A 20,039-nucleotide genomic window follows, 5' to 3' on the forward strand; every position below is an offset into this window, starting at 1 on the left:
TTTAATTTGTAACAAATATATCCTCAACAATTAAATTTTCAAAAAATTTAAGACCAATCTAACAATAATGCATGAAAATTATATTTGATTTGCTTATGTTGAGAGTTGTTATCATGAAATTATTGTTAAATTGGTCTTTGTGAATATATTTGATACAAATTGAAAATTTATGTGACAAAACAAAATTAAAACAAAATAAAAATTAAGGATATTTTTAAAATTTTTGTCAAATTTTAAAGACAAAAATACACTTTATTCTTTTATTATATAATATACATAAGTATATAATGAGTAATTTTAATATATAAATAACATTTTTTTATATTCTCACCAAAATGATTTAATTCAGGTTAATAATTCCACATTTCTATATATATCTTCCTGATGAAACTTAAGCTTTACTTTTTATGCATACAAAAACCTCCTGTGTGTGTGTGTGGATAGTTAAGATAAGATGTGGAAGTTAAAGATAGCAGAAGGAGGGAAGAACCTGGTTTCAGGGAACAATTTCATAGGAAGACAACATTGGGAGTTTGATCCAAATGCAGGAACACCACAAGAACGTGCCGAGGTTGAAAGGCTGCGCCAAGAGTTTACTAAAAATAGATTTTCCATCAAACAAAGCTCTGATCTCTTAACGAGGATGCAGGTTTATAACAGTTGATGCTCTTCCTAATTTTTTAAAATCAAAGATAATATCGGTGGAGAGAGTCGAACACAAAATTCTAAATTCATGACCCAGTTACGTCCTTTATTAATTATTTGATATTTGGTTTCACTAATTAATTGAACTGTTAATTTATTAACTAACTTGCAGCTCACAAAGGAGAACCAACGTGGAGAAATACCAGAAGCAGTGAAAGTGGGAGAAGAAGAGAAGATAACAAAAGAAGCATTGATTACAACAATTAGAAGATCTCTCACTTTCTTTTCTTCTATTCAAGCACATGATGGTCACTGGCCTGCTGAATTTTCTGGCCCTTTGTTTTTCGTTCAACCTTTGGTTAGCTACGATCAAATTCATAATAGCTTTTTTATATGATTTATTATATCATCGTTCATTTTTGGGTATTAACCCTGTCGTTTACATGGATCTAATGATTAGTAAAATTAATTATTCCTAATAATAAACCCATCGTTTCCGGCCTGAATATTTCCTCTTTTAACAGAGGATATTATTGGAGGTAAGCACTATTTTAAAATCGTTTATAATTTTTCTTAAATTATTCATAGTTACAATTATTTTTAAGAGTAATATTTCAAATGAATCTCTAAGTACAGAAAGTCGTGATAGAACTGAGTCAAAGTCAATTAACAAAGATAAAACTAATTCTGATAAAATAACATTAACTAATTCTGTATTACTTGAATCATAAGAACTCCTCTAACGGTGAGTTTCTTCTTCACTTTTTTTCTGACACAGAAATTTTAATTATTAGAAAAAAAAATTAATGGATTTTTGTACAAATTTTAAGAAGGAAGAGTTTCTCGCCAAAAGAATTCTATTTTACCAATAATAACTTGTCATGTGACAAGTTATTTTTAAAATAATTATTTAATTTAATTATTTATTATAATTATTTAATTAATTATTATAAATATTTAATTGGATGATGTACAGTAAGTGTCTAATAATAAAGGTGATAATAAAAAAAAATTTAAATAGCGTTTGTTTTGAGATATTAGGATAAAAATTAGAAAATTAGGACTCATAATCTTTGTTAGTGTAGAGGTACTGAAATTTTAGTTTCTATTTTTAAAATTTCAGTATTTCAATATTTTCAAAGAGTGAAAACACAGAAAATTAAATTTTTTTGGGATAAAAATTAAAATTTTAATAACATTTTATACCTAAAATATTTCTATTTCAATTAATGTTTTGAATTTCTATTTATTGTTTATAACATAAAAATTAATTTGTAATTAATTTTTATGACAAGCAGGCCATAAATAAGAATTGAGATAATTTTTTTACTGGAAATAGTCTAAATTACCTGTTTTGAGTCTCTGAGCAGTGCTAGTCTATATAAGGCAATAATAATGACCTTCAGCCTTTTTACTAATCAAGACTAATACATCACAATTAGATCATTGTTTTCCTTTTGCTCTCTCTCAAGATTTCATATTCTTGTTCTTGCACATCACTGCACCTCAGCTTCTCTTACATGGTATTAGAGCTTAGAGCTTATCAGGAATTGGGCGAAGAAGAGTTTGAGTTTGCAGGAAAGGTGGTGACCCCGAGCATGGATTCGGAATCGCAACAAATTTTTAATTGGATGTTCTGGTTATGGAGTTTTTTAAAAACATTTTGATCAGACACTTTAATTTTAATAAATTTTAATTATTAAATCAGTCCATAAATTTTTATTTTGGTAGACAAATCAATTTATACATCATACCATTTATCTTTTTGGAAGGATTGATTTGAAATTCTAAAAAAATTTTAATACTGATATATATTTATTGAATAACAACAGAGATGTATTTGTTTAACAGTTAGTCGTCTAACTTTTAAATAAAAAATAGCATAAAAATTAATTTATCTAACAAAATAAAATGATAAAAACTGAATTGGTTATTAAAATTTGTTGAACATTAAATTATCTGACTAAAAGTTTTTTAGCAACCAATTTGGAATATTACTCTATTTTGATTTTTGAGTAAAAAATAAAATAAAAAATGGTTTTAACCAAACGGTTGATTTTATAATTAATTTTATATATCGTTAACACATTTTTTCACACAAAATTTTCTTTTGGTTTGAGTGAATTATTTACGTAAGCTTTTTTTAATTGGTCTTATATTAATTTTTTTTTAAAAAATCAATAAAAATCAAACTTTAAGCCTTTATTATACGGAAATACTTATTGATGTTAAACATTGTTGTTAATTACTGCAGATAATGACATTATATATTACAGGATCCCTTGATGAAGTTATAGGACCAGAACACAAGAAAGAAATTATTCGATATTTGTATAATCACCAGGTAGGTACATTTTTTCACTTCACAGAGAATCCATGCATGGGTTAGAGATTCGATGATTTTTTCTTTTCAATAAATAAATATATCTGTCCACTACTTAATTTGGTTATAAGTGAAAAGACCAACCAATATATAATTGTTGGTTGCCACAATCATGAAACAGAACGAAGATGGTGGATGGGGGTTCCATATAGAAGGTCACAGCACAATGTTTGGATCAGGATTGAGTTACATTGCATTGAGAATACTTGGAGAAAAACTTGAACATCATCAAGACATGCCGATGGCCAGAGCCAGAAAGTGGATCCTTGACCATGGTGGATTAGTGACTATTCCATCCTGGGGAAAGTTCTGGGTTTCGGTAAATACATTATACTTGTTATTTATTTATTTATTTATTTATTTATTTATTTATTATTATTTGGATTACACTTAGATTGATTTTTAACTTTTGTTGTGGTTCCGAGAGAATAAAATTTCAGAAACAAAAAGTATATTCAATCTTCAAGTTACAAATAATAATTTATGAGTAAATATTTATACTTTTTAGTCTTAATATTTTTGATATGGCTGTTATAATCCAATTAAAAAGCTATAAATTAGTTTCGCACGTTATAACTCGGCTTCATGCGTTATAATTCGTCCAAACGTTATAATTCAGATTCGAACACCATAACAAAAATCATAACATCGTGATATGATATTACTATTCTTCAATAAAAATGATTACTAAAAGCATAACAACTGTACTTAAACTAAGTATCGATCTAACTGAGGTTTTAAGTGTCACTCAAAAAGAAGATTGGCGACGACCTTATATAGAATATCTCAAAAATGGAACATTCCCCAAGGTATTGAAAATGTTCAGAAATTCCGACAATATGTGTCTTTCTTCACTTTATTTAATAATCTTCTATATAAACAAAGTTTTTTTCGTCCTTTGTTAAAATTCCTCTCCAGGTCGAAAGCCGACCTAGCTATAAATAAGGCACATAAAGGCATTCGTGGAACCCATGTCGGAGGCTCAGAGGCTATCCTCCAAAATAATTTCATGCTAAATTTTTCTAATTGACCTTACAACAGGATTGCAATACCAAAGTGAAAATTTGTCCTAATTGTCAAAAGCATTCTCCGATAACACATATTCCAGCCAAGTTATTACATTATTCCGAGGTAAGTTAGCCATTTTACCAATAGGAGTTTGATATCCTCGGCCTTTTTCCTGGTGCAGATAGGTAAAATTTTTAATCGTCGCTATCGATTATTTCTCAAAGTGGATTGAAGCTCAACCCCTAGCTAAGATAACATCTCAACAAATGATTTCTTTTGTTTGGAAGTATATCATATGCAGATTTAGCATACCTTGACATATTATCACTGACGATAGTTGTCAGTTTGCCGATAAAAAATTTACATCTTTTTTTGTAGAACCTAAAAATAGCACAACACTTCTCTTCAGTGGAACACCCACAAACAAATGGCTTAGCAGAAGCAGCCAACAAGATCATTCTACACGCTTTATGGAAAAAATTAGACGACGCAAAGGATTGTGGGCCGAGCTCGTACCATAAATTATATGGGACTACAACAATACTATCCACTCAACAACCAAGGAAACATCCTTCCGACTGGTGTATGGGTCTGAAGTCATGATCCCTGTGGAGATCTCTCAGTCATCCATCCGAACTCAAATTATCAATCAACAATTACAAAATACTGCTCAGCAAATTGACTTAGACACTATAGAAGAAATCCGAGAAATAGCAATCCTCTGACACCGATCTATGCAGCAGTATATAGCCCGGCGATACAATCAAAAAGTACACCCCCGATCTTTTCAAGTCAACAATCTGGTACTAAGAAAAACTGAACAAGCTAGGAGACCTCTAGCACATGGAAACTAGCCGCAAATTGGGAAGGTCCTTTTCGAGTTATTGAAATCCTAAGAAATGGTGCATATCGTTTGCAATCTTTAAATGGTATTTTTTACCCAACACTTGGAATATATCCTCTTTAAAGCTTTATTATAGTTAAAAGTCAGGGTCAGACTTGTACTCTTTTTCCTACTCACAAGATTTTTTCCAAAAGGATTTTGCTTGGAGAAGTTTTAACGAGGCAAGCCTAATTACACCTTTGTACACAAAGGCCGATAATTTTATACATTTTTCTATCTTCATATTTATCTTATCAATGAGTCTCCACTTTCGATCTATATCTCTCCGAGATATAACTATCAAACAAACAACTAATGATTTACGTCATGCAAATTTTATCAAACGCAAATGCTAAACGCTCATTTCTAATCTTATCTAACATATTTGGATTTCAAACTCCTAATATCGCAACTGATTGGTATCAACCAAACAATCAAATACAATAACTACTAATCAAATCAGACCCAACCAAAATTCAAGAGTAACACTTCTTAAACAAGCTAAAGATTCCAAACATAATCACAAAATCAACAAATTCATAAGCTCTCTATAGAGCAAACATATTCGAAATAACATACAGTCTTTATCAACATAAACTAAAAAAGCAACAAAACTTACAAACACAAATTCACTATCCAAGATTCTCATCTCCCTCGGCTCCTTCATCAACATCTACTAAAGCGCCATCCCGAACAATTTTCACTGGCTCCATCTGAGAAAAATCATAGTCAGGTACCAAAAATTTTTCTTGCAGCACAACACGCTCAAAACCCTCAACAAACAAATCCAATATTTTTGTTTCCTTATTTTTCTCCAACTCCTTTAATTTCACAATAACCTTGATTACTTGATCCTTCATACTAGACAGATCGCTTTCTTTCTTTTTCAATAATTCAACCTCCTTTTCATAATTATCCTTCATCACCTTCAATTCTTATTCCTTTTTCAGAAGCTTACCCTCCAAATCTGAAATTAAATTCTTCTTTAGAGCTAATTCGCCCCTCAACTTGCTCAGTTCTTTAATCTGCCCTAACAACTTCTTGTGCTTAACTTCTTGGCTCCGACCAAGGCTAGTCAAACGCAAACCAAGCACCTAAAAAAAACAACACACACTTATACACAATCAAACCAACATCAAACAAAAAGAAAAACAAGTCATAACTGCATATACTGATCAATGGCGATGTCTCCAACTTCATTCCCCAAGGCCACATCGGCCGACAATTGACAGACCTCATCAGTCATATAAAAGAAAAATCTTTCCCCAAACAGAAGATGCATCGACATCATCGGCAAAACTATGAAGTTTCTTCTGATTCTCCATAAAAGCATTCATCTCCTCCAAAGGTATCTCTTTACCCTTCTCAGTCAAGTCCTCGGATAAATCAATATCAATAAAATCTGATTTTCTTTTCTTGAATATGATTTTCTTTCGCCTTGGCTGAGTTTGGTTCACCTTACCTTCCCCAACTCCTTTATCCGAGTTTGATGACGAACCCTCTTTTTCCACATTTTTGCTCTTAAACTGAGCTCTCAAACTAGCAGCGGAAGCCCTAGGATACTTTCCACCTAGTACAAAAACAAACAAATAGTCAACAAATTCTCGGCATTTAAAGCCATGACTACCTAATCATATTTACCAAACACCCAAATAACTTATTACAGCTTGCTTATCCTCTTCTCATAGAAGTAATTCAAAAACCGATATTAGATTCTTCCTGTCAACAACCTCCACCAAATATTCAATAAAACACTCATTTCTCCGACTAATCTTTTCAAAGCCCAAAATATGTTGCGACTCAGAACACCACCATTGAGGAAACTTCGTCACTAAATTCTCATCCAAGTAAAACGGAAAAACATCCTCAGCACTTCTGACTTTCAAATACATGTCTTTAATTTGAAGTCTTTGAACGATGACTTATATAACTTAAACACAGAAAAACCCGGTTTGCTATTCAAGTTCAGCCAACCCCCCTTCCAAACCCCTTTTGCATGAAACATAGAGAAGAACAACTCCAATGAAGGTTTTTCATCCAAAAACTCCATCAAAATCTTGAAACATCGCAAAAATGCCAACCCATTAATTAGGGTGAAGCTGCTATAGGGCACAGTTTAATTGATTCAAAATATTGCATTGAAAGTTTGTAAATGGAAGCTTAACCCACAATTCATCCGACTCACAACTATGCATGTAAAGAATTCAAAACCATTTCCCCTTTGAAAAACACAGACAGACCTAGAACACGGTAGCAACTCCAAACAGACTCCAGGTCCTACCCTCACTATCTTTGTGACATCTATTTCACTAACATTCTCACTAGCTATCAACAAACAACGAACCCCATATTTTCACGTCTTAACTCATGCACTCATACGACCAATCAATCTCTGTATTTTTATCTTTGTCAATACCCATTCTTCACAAAACCAGAAAACAAAGGCAGAAGAAAAAAGCAAAATAAAACAATAAGAATAAAACCATATACGTACCTTTTTTACTCATGTCCTTATCAATACCTTTCGCAACGTTTTTTTATACAAGCAAAGTTATATTTACCAAAACCATTTGGATTCCAAATACATAATTACACCTAACACTAATAAATCGATTGAGTTCCATCTACACAATCATGACTGTTGCCATCAGTCAAATCAATGGTACAGATGGCATTGGTAAATGGGAAAGCTAAACCATTATTTTAATGCCATTAAATGTTTCTCTCTCTTTACCTAACTGCCTATTCTTTTAATCATTTATTGTTTCTTTTAAATTCTTATTTTTAATAAAGTATGTTGAACTGGGAGCTTTATAATTATCACACTCGCCGAGTTATAACTCATCAAAAGCTCAACTTGCTTTATTAAAATATCGTCAGGCCAAGCTTGGAGCTGTGATATGGCTGTTATAATACAATTAAAAAGCTATAAATCGGTTTTGCACGTTATAACTCGGCTCCATGCGCTATAACTCGTCCAAATATTATAATTCAGATTCCAACACCATAACAAATATCATAACGTCTGGATATGGTATTACTATTCTTCAATAAAAATGATTGCTAAAAGCATACACTACAAGAGACACACCGAATAGCGGCGGTTTTTGATGGATTTGCGGCAGTTTTAAATCGTCGTAAAATGACATACTAGCAGTTCCAGAAACATTGCGAGTTACGGAGTGGAGATTTGATGTTGTGGCAGTTCTAACAAACCGCTGACACAATTGCAGCAAATCAGATAATTGATTTTGCTGGTCAATGGATTTTAAAAAAATTTGCGGCTGTTTTAAAATCGCTATAAATTTATGTAGGTTTTTTTAAAAACATATGACGATTTTGAACTGCCACAATTTCATACCTGGGCTTATAAAAAAACTAAATAATTACAATAGTTTACACCATTTTTCTTTATTATAACATATTCTCTTTACAATTTTTTTTATTAAACTTGAGATATTAGTATTAAAGAACACTGAATAAACAAAATTAAGGAGAAGTTGCATAATAATATAGAATCAGAAAGATCGTGTATTATTTGGCTGAAGCATATACAAGAAAATTCCACCAGCAACAGAAAACATAATAGTAAATGAGAATTAGCTTTGAAAGTGTTGTATATTGCTGCACCTCACTATTTTTTAATCTCTGAGTCTCATCTACCATAAGATAACTCCATATGATCTTGGAGAGAACAACCTTGTCTTTCAAAAATACTTCATATGTAGTCAACAACGTATTGAACTTAATAGGTTTTTCAGACTTTTTATCATTATAAAATTCATATTGTTGACAAACCTGTTACAACACACAAAAAAAATCAAAATTGATTACAAATAACACCGTAATACAACATAAAAGATAGCTTACTTAACTTCTCTAACATCAAGCAAGATAATAAGAAATACTAGGACAAAAACCCAGAAGCATGCATATTTAAAAAAAATTCACAATATAAGCTACATATACATGTTCATAACTAAGTCAGTGCAAGATTCCTTTTGATGTTACTCACTTAGCAGTTAACATACTTAGCCAGTTTGATAAATCTACTTATAATATACTAACATATCTGATATATAAATCGACAGATACTTCACCTCTTTTTACTCTTCGGAATCCCAGAATTGGTTATGCTGCTGCAACCATTTTCCCAAAGACAGCATCAAAAATCTGTTGAGTTTTGCTTCCAGATACCTTTATGCTTATTTGAACAGAAGCATTTAAAAGAAGCATTCACCATTTAAAATTTACAGGCGTAAGGAAACCATGACTATGCAACCCTAGAAATTACATGTGTGGGATAATGTAACAACCAATTGCACATTACTAAACATGTAAAAGAATACAACAGAAAATTGTACGTGTTCCTGAACTCCATCTTTTTGTCGAAAGACTTATCCAAACACACACTATGCTTTTGAGAAAAATTATAAGCTTGCATATGCTTATTATTGAATAATGTAATTATCATATTGTACATATATCTAAACAATTATTTCATGATTCTACCCTGCTGGCCCTGCATATTCCTTCTCTGGTCATTTAAACTTGTTTCGATTAAAGGTTGTGCCTGTATGTACCTTTAGTTCTTTAGAATTACTGATGTCACGAACAGAGATAGAGAATTCCTCGAACTGTGCAGAAGTAATTTCAGCATATACAACAAAAAAAATCGAAGTCCAAGAGAAATTGTTTTCATAAAAATCAAGAGTTTCAATTAAAATTATTTGAGCTTAGGAAGACTAGCACCTGATAAAATGGCAGCATTAGGAATACATCGTCTAACGTGTTCCCTGAACATTTCAAATTTAATATAAATAAATTTTAGCAATTTGAACTCGCACAAACAATGACACAATTTGAAATAAAGAAAGCAGCAATGCCTTTTTATTGTAGCATGTCTAAGCTTCCATGAGGGAGGCAGACATGTAAAATTCATGGTAGGGATTATGAATTCATATACTCTATGCTTGCATCTGGCCACCTGTAGCTGCCAAAAAATATGTATTTTGAAATAAACAAACTACGATTACTAACTTCTCTCAGAATAGAAGAAGAGGAATAACCAATGGAGTTGGATTTACGATGAAGGTTTGAGATAGAGATGCTACTTGCATTGGTTGTGTGTTACAATTGTCACCAAAAATATACGCTGAGCAAGAAACTTCGCAAATTATAAGAAATGAGGACTGAGGAAGTACATATCTGGTAATTCATATATGATATTTTTTAGCATACATATCTCATATTTTTCTGCATATCATAACCACAAGATTATGCAATTTTTTGCAATAAAATATGGAGTCAGTTGTTAGTACAAACAAAAGAGATTATGCTAGTAGCAATAATACACTACAGAGTTATATACCAAGAAACAAAATTTTCTCTAGCCAGAATAATACAACAACAACCAAGCCATATCTCATTAGGTTGGGTGCACTAAATAGATCAAACATTGCCATCCATAGTGTCCTTATAATAGATTATATCTACATAGAACTTTAAAACATATTCAAAACCCTTGGCATATTGTCGAACACTTGGTATGCAAAAGTATAAACAACACAAAATAGCACTAACAAGTATTCTTTGCAGCATCAATTCAAAATTTAGAACCAATGACATGAAAAATCAGTAGCATTTCGTAATGATTCAGCAAAGTATCAGTCAATCAATCCAAACAAATTAAAATTCAAACTCAAAAAGATTTTAACAGCATGTTTAACTATGTATAAACTAATACTAATTCTAATCAGAAAATCCTAATTCTAACCTAAACTCAACTAACAATAGCAAATAATCTTAACCAAATTAAATTAACATTAGAATCAACATATAACTAATCTTAAATTAACTAAAACATAGAAGAAAATGTGATTTGAGAAACTGAGTTAAAGAACAGAGCAAGACCATAGGAGAGAGGGATATAGTGGTAATGACCAGCCACTGCTGTGCAACTCGCTGGAACTAGAGTGGCTTTGTTCTAATTTTGCAACTGGAAATGAGGGAGGCAGGGCGAGCTAGAGAGCCACAGTGCGAGGTTGTAAGGAGGAGAAGAAGATGGTAGTGGCGGTGCTGAATGGTAGCCGGTGGCGAGACAAAGAAGGCAGGAGACAATGGAAGAGAAAGAGAGAAAGGGCTTTCACAGGGGTTATTCGACGAAGGTGGGAGAAGAAGAAAAAAGAAGGGGGAAAGAAGAAGAAAATGATGGTGGTGGTTCTGTGGTTCTGACGGAGACACTGGGGGTGATGATTGATGGTGGTGCTGCGTTGATGGTCCAAACGAAGCAAGGGTTAGAGAAAGGGGAGTCATTCAGACTTCAGAGCTCTGAACTTGGTCGAGTGAGTGATGGAACACTTAGGGCTTTTGGCTCTCTTCTTGATTTGATTTGCGACAATTGGGAAGATAACCACCGTTATCTTGGTTTCTTTTGTAGCTGAAATGCAAATCGCTTCCACAATCACCCCAATCTTGCCCATTTGTGGCGGTTTGATAAATAGCCGCCAATTAACCACCGCTATCTTTTGTATCTGCTGTAGTGAGAACTGTTAATATCTCACCTCACATATAAAAAAGGTAAGGTATCTTATCTTTGGACAATCCATACGAATATACATTGAACTGACTTAAATATCGGAGTGCCTTTTGCAGGTACCCTCCCCTTTTGTTCTATCCGCAATAAGATATACTCTCTAGATATAAAGCTCGGATACTCAGGCAACAAGCTCGGAATTGAGGTTAAAAGCTCAGAGTCGGCTGCCAAGAAGATTAGCCATATCCAGTCAATTTATGCAAGAACAATTTTAAAATTGATACCAATCTATTCTTAAAAGAAATTATTGATGCCAATTTAACTTAACGGCTTTGTAATTCATCAACATAATCTCAAGTTGATGATAGTGTAAAACTATTTTACTTACTAGTTAAGAAGATAACTAAAAATGATAAGTATTATTTTAGTTTTTAAGGTTTGGGACAAAATTAAAATTATCTTTAACCTTTTTATTTTTATTCAAAATAATTCTCAATGTTAAAATTATTTTTAAAATTATCCGTTTGACTATTTTATCCTCACATTACTAACAATATCACCATTTCCATCAAACTACCCATTCTTTCTTCTTCTGATTCTGTTGTTCTTCTTCTATCTCACACACATTTAAAAGAAAAGAAAAGAAGAGAGAAGCAGAGAAAGTGAATAAGAGGAGGAAGAAGAAGACGAGAGGAGGAGAAAGGACAGGGTTGATGGGATTGAGTGCTGTCGTCGCCATTGATGCAACAAGAGAGAGAGCAAGCACTACAAAAGATTTGTTGGATACTAGCGGATTTATAAAAAAAATCTGCTAATATGTTTATTATCAGAATAAATCTGACGATATAAATCTCTCCAATAATTGTTTATTGACAGATTTTTTCGTCCACTACCAATTATCATTAGAAAATTTTCTCTGGTAATTCTTATTGCCATATTTTTTCTAATAAATTCGACAGTAATATATTATTAATTAATATTTAAATTAATAACTATTAGCGAATTTAACTGACAGTAAATACAATGATAAACTTAAATTTTAAATTTTTTAAAAATTTGTTTACAAATTAATATATAACTTTAAATATTTAAATTGAATAATTTCTAAACTAATAAATCAAAAAATACAACACTAACTAACTCAAAAAAATAATTAACTCAAATAATAATATTTAAAAAATTAACAACAATAAACAATAAGTGAATAATCAAACAGAAAATAAACAAGTTAAGATTAACTCAGATAATTAACAACAATCAACTAATTAATTCCAAAAATAACTAACTCAGATAATAATAAATTTAGAAAATTAACAACAATAAATAATAAGTCAATAATTAACTCGGAAAATAAACAAGTTAAGATTAACTCAGACAATTAACAATAATCAATTAATTAACTCCAAAAATAATTAGCTCAAATAATAATAAACTTAAAATAATAACAACAATAAACAATAAGTCAATAATTAACTTAGAAAATAAACAAGTTAAGATTAACTCAGATTAATTAACAACAATCAACTAATTAATTCAAAAAATAATTAACTCAAATAATAATAAACTTAGAAAATCAACAACAATGAACAATAAGTCAATAATTAACTTAGAAAATAAATAAGTTAAGATTAAATTAGATAATTAACAACAATCAACTAATTAACTAAGATAAGCTTCCATAATTGAAAGAAGTTTTCCTTGAAAAAATAAATTCAATAGAAATTGAAAAATTGACTATGACATGCTTTGTATAATAAACTCAAAAAATTAACAACAATAAATAATAATTCAATAATTAACTCAGAAAATAAACAAGTTAAGATTAATTCGGACAATTAACAATCAACAAATTAACTCAGAAAATAATTAACTCAAACAACATCATACCAGAAATCAAAACAATGCAATTGGAGAATCTTACTCTTGCAGATTTATTTGGATGAGCAACACCAGATTATATTGCTCTTTAGCTTTCATGTCGCTAATGTTCTCACATGAACTGATATCAAACTGCATAATTATCATAGAATTTGAAACAAAATAATAAAAATAGAATTACAAACCAGAATAATAAACATAGAATCATCAAAATAAAATTCAAAATCAAAATCATAAATAAAATTTCAAACACAAAATTATCAAAACAGAATTAATAAAAACCCTAAATCAAAACAAAATTAAAAAATTCTAAATATAAACTAATACATTAACTAAATCTAAAAAATAGTTAAATAACTAATACAAACATCCTAATTGCAAATTTTTTTAATACACAACAAATTCAAATTAGATAAATTAGGGCTTGACGTTTAACTATCCAAAACTAATTAGTGAGTTATCAAGAGATAGTGGCGGTGCATAGGACTTTTTTGGCATGGTGGTAGCACGAATGGCAAAGTGGCGGCGGCGGTAACCAATTGGCAGAGCTGCATTAGGGTCTTTTTTTAAATAAATTGAAAATAAATAATAGGAAGATGGAGGAATACAACATACCTGGAGGGAAGAAGGAGGCAGCTCTGGTGGCATGGGGAGCAGCGGCGACAGCGATGGCAGAAGTGGCAGGAACGACGAAACGGTAGCGATAGAGCGACCAACGTCGTGCAAGGAGTCCACGTAGTCTTTAAATACTATTGGTGGTGGTTGACGCTGATGGAGGGACTGCCGGAGGTGGTTTGGAGGGGGGAGAGAGAGAAAGAGAGAGAGTAGTTAAAAAATAAGAGAGGAGAGGATTTGCGATTCGAATTAAGAACAAGATTATCATTGGATTTACCGGCGGATAAATCTAATAATAATGCTTTGTGAATGACCAAACATAGTGTTGCACTAATTCGGATTACCGGCAGATTTATCCGCCGGTAAATTCGATAGTAATGATCACGCTATTTTTTTTCTTTTTTCCCTCTAATTATTGCCAGTAAATTTACTGTTGAAAAACTAAATCCGACAGTAATTTTTTACTCGACAAATTTATTGCCAAATTTGATAAACCCATTACTAAATCTGACAGTAAATCCAACGATATTTAGCATTTTTCTTGTAGTGAAGAAAAACAACGACAGCGGTTTCAAATCTCCTGTTCTTCCCTTTTCTCGCAACGATTTCAGAGAACAGGAACAACGGCGGCGACGATTTCAACGGAATGTTACGTTGTTGAATTTGAAAGATTAGATTGCAATGGATGATTTTTTTGTTGTTCTTAAATTTTAATGGTGTATTTTTGTTGTTGAATATTATGTTTTTGAATTTAAATGCTGGTATTTGGTAGGAGTAAGCAGGTGATAGTGGTCATGAGGGAGGTAGTAGTAGATGATTAGATTGGAGTTATAACAAAAAAAAAATGGTAATTTTGTCCAAAAATTTTTAAAAGCATGATTTTAATTCAAAATGCAATCTTGAGGACCATTTTGAATTAAAGAAAGGTTAAGAACGATTTTGATTTTGATACCAAATTAAATCTTACGAACCAAAAGTGTGCTGGTGGAATTGAGTGACGTCGTCGCCATTGATGCAGCAAACCGAGAAAGAGTAAGTAAAGCAATAGCGACGCCGGTTTTAGATCTCCTCTTCTTCTCTTTTTTTTCGCAGCGATTTTGAAGAACAGGAACAACGGCAATGATGATTTCAGTAGTAGTGATAGCGGTGGTAGCAGCGATTTCAGCAGTGATCTCTCTCTCTCTCTCTCCCTCTCCCTCTCTCCCTCTCTCCCTCTCTCCAGTGACCCAACTAGCAACAATGATGGTAGATTTTCTAACCGCCACTGCCCAACCCTCTATTTCTTCTCCTTCTTTTTTTTTCTTCTTCTCCCCATCACTCTATCTCTCTGTCCTAATTTTTCTTTCTTTATTTCTTAAAAAACATGAATGTTGCGTTGTTCTTGAATTTAAAAGATTAGGTTACAATGAATAATTTTGTTGTTGTCCTTGAATTTGAATATTATATTATTGTTGTTAAATACTATGTTCTTAAATTTGAATACTGGTATTTGGTAAGAGTAAGAAAGGTGGCGATAGTGAGGGTGGATATGAGATTGGAGTTAGAATAAAGAAAATGGTATTTTTATCTGAAAAATTTAATTTTAAAAAGATGATTTTAATTCAAAATATAACGTTAAAGACTATTTTAAATTAAAAAAAAAGTTAAAAATAATTTTAATTTTAATCCTAAATTTTAGAAATCAAAATAATATTTATCCCTTAAAAATTAATACAATGGATAGTCAGTATGTCAGCTAGTTAATAAGATGGGAAATAAATTACAATTAGTTTTGACAGAAAAATATAAGTGATGTCAAAATTAGTATTATGATTAAACTGGTGTCAATGATTTTAGCACTAGATTATTTCATCCTTAAATGTTAGGGATAAGAAAGGTATATAGTACATATTTGGTCAAAATAGTTTTGTTATATCTCAGCCATACAGGCAAGTGCATATGAAATTCAGTACACATGTATAACATTATATATTGTACTTAATTATTTTGTTGAAGGTGCTTGGAGTTTATGAGTGGTCAGGTTGCAATCCATTTCCACCAGAGTTATGGCTTCAACCCAAATTCAGTCCTTTTCATCCAGGTCATTATTTTTTCCCTAATCAACAATTTCTTTGTTCAACCAAATTTTATTTCTTTTTTTTTTGTTATTTTTGCTCTAATTATTTTTTGTCCATTATCCAATTAATTGATTATATGCTATAATAGGGAAAATCATGTCCTATTGTCGGATGCTTTACATGTCCGTATCATATGTATATGGGAAGAGATTTGTAGGTTCTATTACTGGCTTAATCAGGTCTCTTAGAGAAGAAATGTACAACGAACCTTATGATCAAATTAACTGGAATAAAGCCAGAAATACTATTGCTAAGGTAAGCACAAACTTGTTATTTTCTTATGGAATCTTCATATCTTTACATAATTAAAGGCGTATTTGATTTGTTTGGGTTTTTGTTATGCTACCTAATAATATAATTCTAAGAGAAAATGGCACTTTTCTCTTTATAAAATTATTAAAATAATCTATTCGTTAGTCTGCTAGTCTAACATACGTGCTTCATCCAATAATTGTTATAATTACGTATATAAATTAATAATAATATATAGTAATAAATTTTATTTATTTTTAATATTTTATCAAGTGAAATAAAATATTTTAACTTATTATAAAAATATTTAATTTAAATTTTTTATATGTTTCATAATTAATGGTAAAATATTAAAAATAAATAAAATTTATTATATCAAAAACATTCCTTTGGATAAATTTATTAGTGTGACCTGATGAAACAGTAAAAATGCGTAAATTAAATATTTTCTAAATTTAAATGTATGTGTCATAAAATTATTTTTTTAAGAAAAAGTTGAAGCTAATAAGAGAAAGTATGTGAATGATTATACTTATATTTTTAATACGTTCTTTACGTTATTGTATATAAATTTTTGTATATATTTTTTTATTTGTCTTATATTAACATTTTTTTTAAAAATTCAACAAGAATTAAACTCTAATAAAGTTTTTTGTTATAAAAATTTTGATACTATATTATAAAATTACTTCTCTAAAAAATTTAAACTAATAAGAGAAGATATATGAATAATTATATTTATATCTCTAACAGTGAGATTCAATGTCATGCATGTAAATAATTTTAGGAGGATCTGTATTACCCACATCCTTTAATACAAGATGTGTTATGGGGATTTCTCTATCACATTGGAGAGCCCTTGCTAAATCGGTGGCCCTTTTCAATGCTTAGACAGAAGGCACTTCAAATTACAATGAAGCACATACGATATGAGGATGAGATTAGTAACTACCTTTGCATTGGAGTTGTAGAGAAGGTATACATGATAACCAAAAGTATATATTAATTATCACTTATTAAATTGCTGTAGTATTTATAGTATCAATGTCCATAACAAGCACAATTAATCACTGCCTAATTGAAATGGAAGGTGTTGTCTATGGTTGCATGTTGGGTTGAAGATCCCAATTCAGAGGCATACAAATTTCACTTAGCTCGGATTCCAGATTACTTTTGGGTTGCCGAAGATGGTTTAAAAATTGTGGTTAGTATTTTTTTTTCCTCTTCTGTAATGCCAAAAGTAAACTTCAATCTTATGTACACATGTAAATTGGTATAACTTTAACAATAGTTTTGCTAGATAGACGTGAACAATGTGAACAATGAGTTTTAAAAATGACCCAATAAAATAAAAAAATACTCCACCTCAAATTACTTCTTAAACCTTAACATTAGGATAATCATCCGCACACCTAATAAATTGAACATCTAGCCATTATTAATTGTGCATGAGTAAACCAAATCAAAAGAAATAACCATCCAATTAAGAATCAACATAATCATCTGCATACCTATTGAATTGAACATCCGTCATATCTATTGTTCACATTATTTAGTATTCTCATTATCTCCCTATACTTTTCTTAACTTTATATAGTTATTAGTAGAGTGATTTCATCCAAGAGTAGTTAAAAGATCAAATATCACTACAATACAATATTTTTTGAGACGGTTATTTTTACTGTTTACCAACAGTTTTAATCATCCATAAATTTTTTGCGATGGTTATAAAGTTATAATCAATTTTAGAGTTGTTGCTGAATTTAGCGATAGTTTAGGATACATGGGTAAAATTGTTGCTACTTTTTTTGTGCGATTTTAGGATTATCAAGTTGTCGTTGATTTATAGCACTTACTATGGTGATTTTTTTTCTATGTTTAGCAACAATTTGAAATCATCGCCTAAACTACTTGTTTCTGTTACAATTTTTTGCTATATTTATTGACAAGTTTTAAACCACCGCTAAAATGACAAAGAAAAATTATGTTGAATACTTGTGGCAGTTTTGAACTACCGCATTCTCTTTAGGATCAAATTTTTTATTTTTTAGTTATAATATAAATTATTTTCATTATAAATAATATAGTTTATATGTATATAAATACTATAATATCAAATATTTCTTATTTTAAAAATAGAATTTCACAAAAATATCAACATTGCTTTTCAAAACATATGTAGCAAGTTTTACATAGTCATCATAATCCTATGAAATCATAAATTCAAGCAACAAGTTTTAAGCATGTTTTCAAAAATGTCATTTCAAATAACCTAATCCTAACAAGTAAAATTAATAATAGTTCTAAGAAAAAATATAGGTAAACAACTCCTAATTCAGCTAATTTTAAACAATTGTAATTAATAATTATTAATTTTATATTTTTAAAAAATAAAATTTAAATAATAATCACTAATTAATGACAATAATTAATATGAAATATAATTCAAAAATACTTGTTGGTTTGTTGTTGGTTAGACTCTTGTTAATTATCTACTGAAATTGTTAGTTGGTCTATTTTGTTGAAGTTCATGTGACTAATAACAGAAGATGATTAATCTTATCTCAATAGTTACTCAAAATTTTCAACCTAGAGTTGAAAAAAAAAAAAAAAGATTTTAGAGTAAAATCAAAGGCAACAAAATATTTCATCCTCAACTTTATGCTTGAGTGGCAATCACAGCATAACCATACAAATTGCTGCTAAAGTTATATATATATAGTCACCATATATAGGATAAATTAGGGGTAAGTTATCCTTTATAAATTAGAATAAATTGACTACATTAAATTAGATATAAATTATCGTTTTCAATGTATCATATTTTCACTATATATATTTAAAAGTACAAATTTAATCCAATAATAGTAATGACTGTCGAGAATATTTTTAAATATTTTCTTTACAAATAATGACTGTAAAGATTATTCACTTTTTCATAGGCAATATTAATAAGGTGGATTCTAAAATTGTTATGTTTATGGTGATTATATGGCAATATTAATTTTTTTTTATATTTTGATAACATTTTTTAACAATATTTTTTAAAAAAATATTGCTAAATAATAAGAGAACGTTATTTTAATTTTAACAATATTTTTTAAAATATTATATCTACCGTAATTATCGCACTAAAGGTATACTAAAATGCACCTATTGAAAAATGTTTCATAATGGTATTGATTGTAGCAATATAATTGACTTTAATGCAGGGTATTGGTAGTCAAATGTGGGATGTAGCTTTTGGTATAGAAGCAATACTTGCTTGTGATCTTAGTGAAGAATTTGGACCTACACTTAAAAGAGCCCATGACTTCTTGAAGGCTTCGCAGGTAACAACAAATTAAAATATTACTTACCATTTAATATATATGCCTTATAGATGCTATAGTAACTAATGAAAGTAAGAGACTTAATTAACTGTATGGTAATATCATAATATAAAAAGGTTCTTGAAAATCCATATGGCGACTTCATGGCAATGCATAGACATATTTCAAAAGGGGCGTGGACATTTTCAATACATGATCAAGCTTTACAAGTTTCGGATAGCACTGGAGAAGCGTTAAAGGTTAAATTCCCCCAAATTCTGCTAATTAAATATGGTGGTTGTGTTTAATTGTTTATCCTTGTTTTTCAAATACGAAAACAAGAATTCAATTATAATCATACATAAAAATTAAGAATGGATTAATATTAAAAAAAAGATGATTATATATATAT

The 20,039-nt window shown here is 30.2% G+C and overlaps 1 pseudogene; it reads left to right on the top strand.

Annotated features, from left to right (window-relative positions):
• The first annotated feature begins 361 nt into the window (after window positions 1–361).
• Window positions 362–20,039, top strand: part of LOC107490097 (lupeol synthase-like) — a 24,494-nt pseudogene continuing 4,816 nt past the window's right edge.

Source organism: Arachis duranensis, chromosome 5 (assembly GCF_000817695.3).
Source record: "Arachis duranensis cultivar V14167 chromosome 5, aradu.V14167.gnm2.J7QH, whole genome shotgun sequence".
NCBI lineage: Eukaryota > Viridiplantae > Streptophyta > Magnoliopsida > Fabales > Fabaceae > Arachis > Arachis duranensis.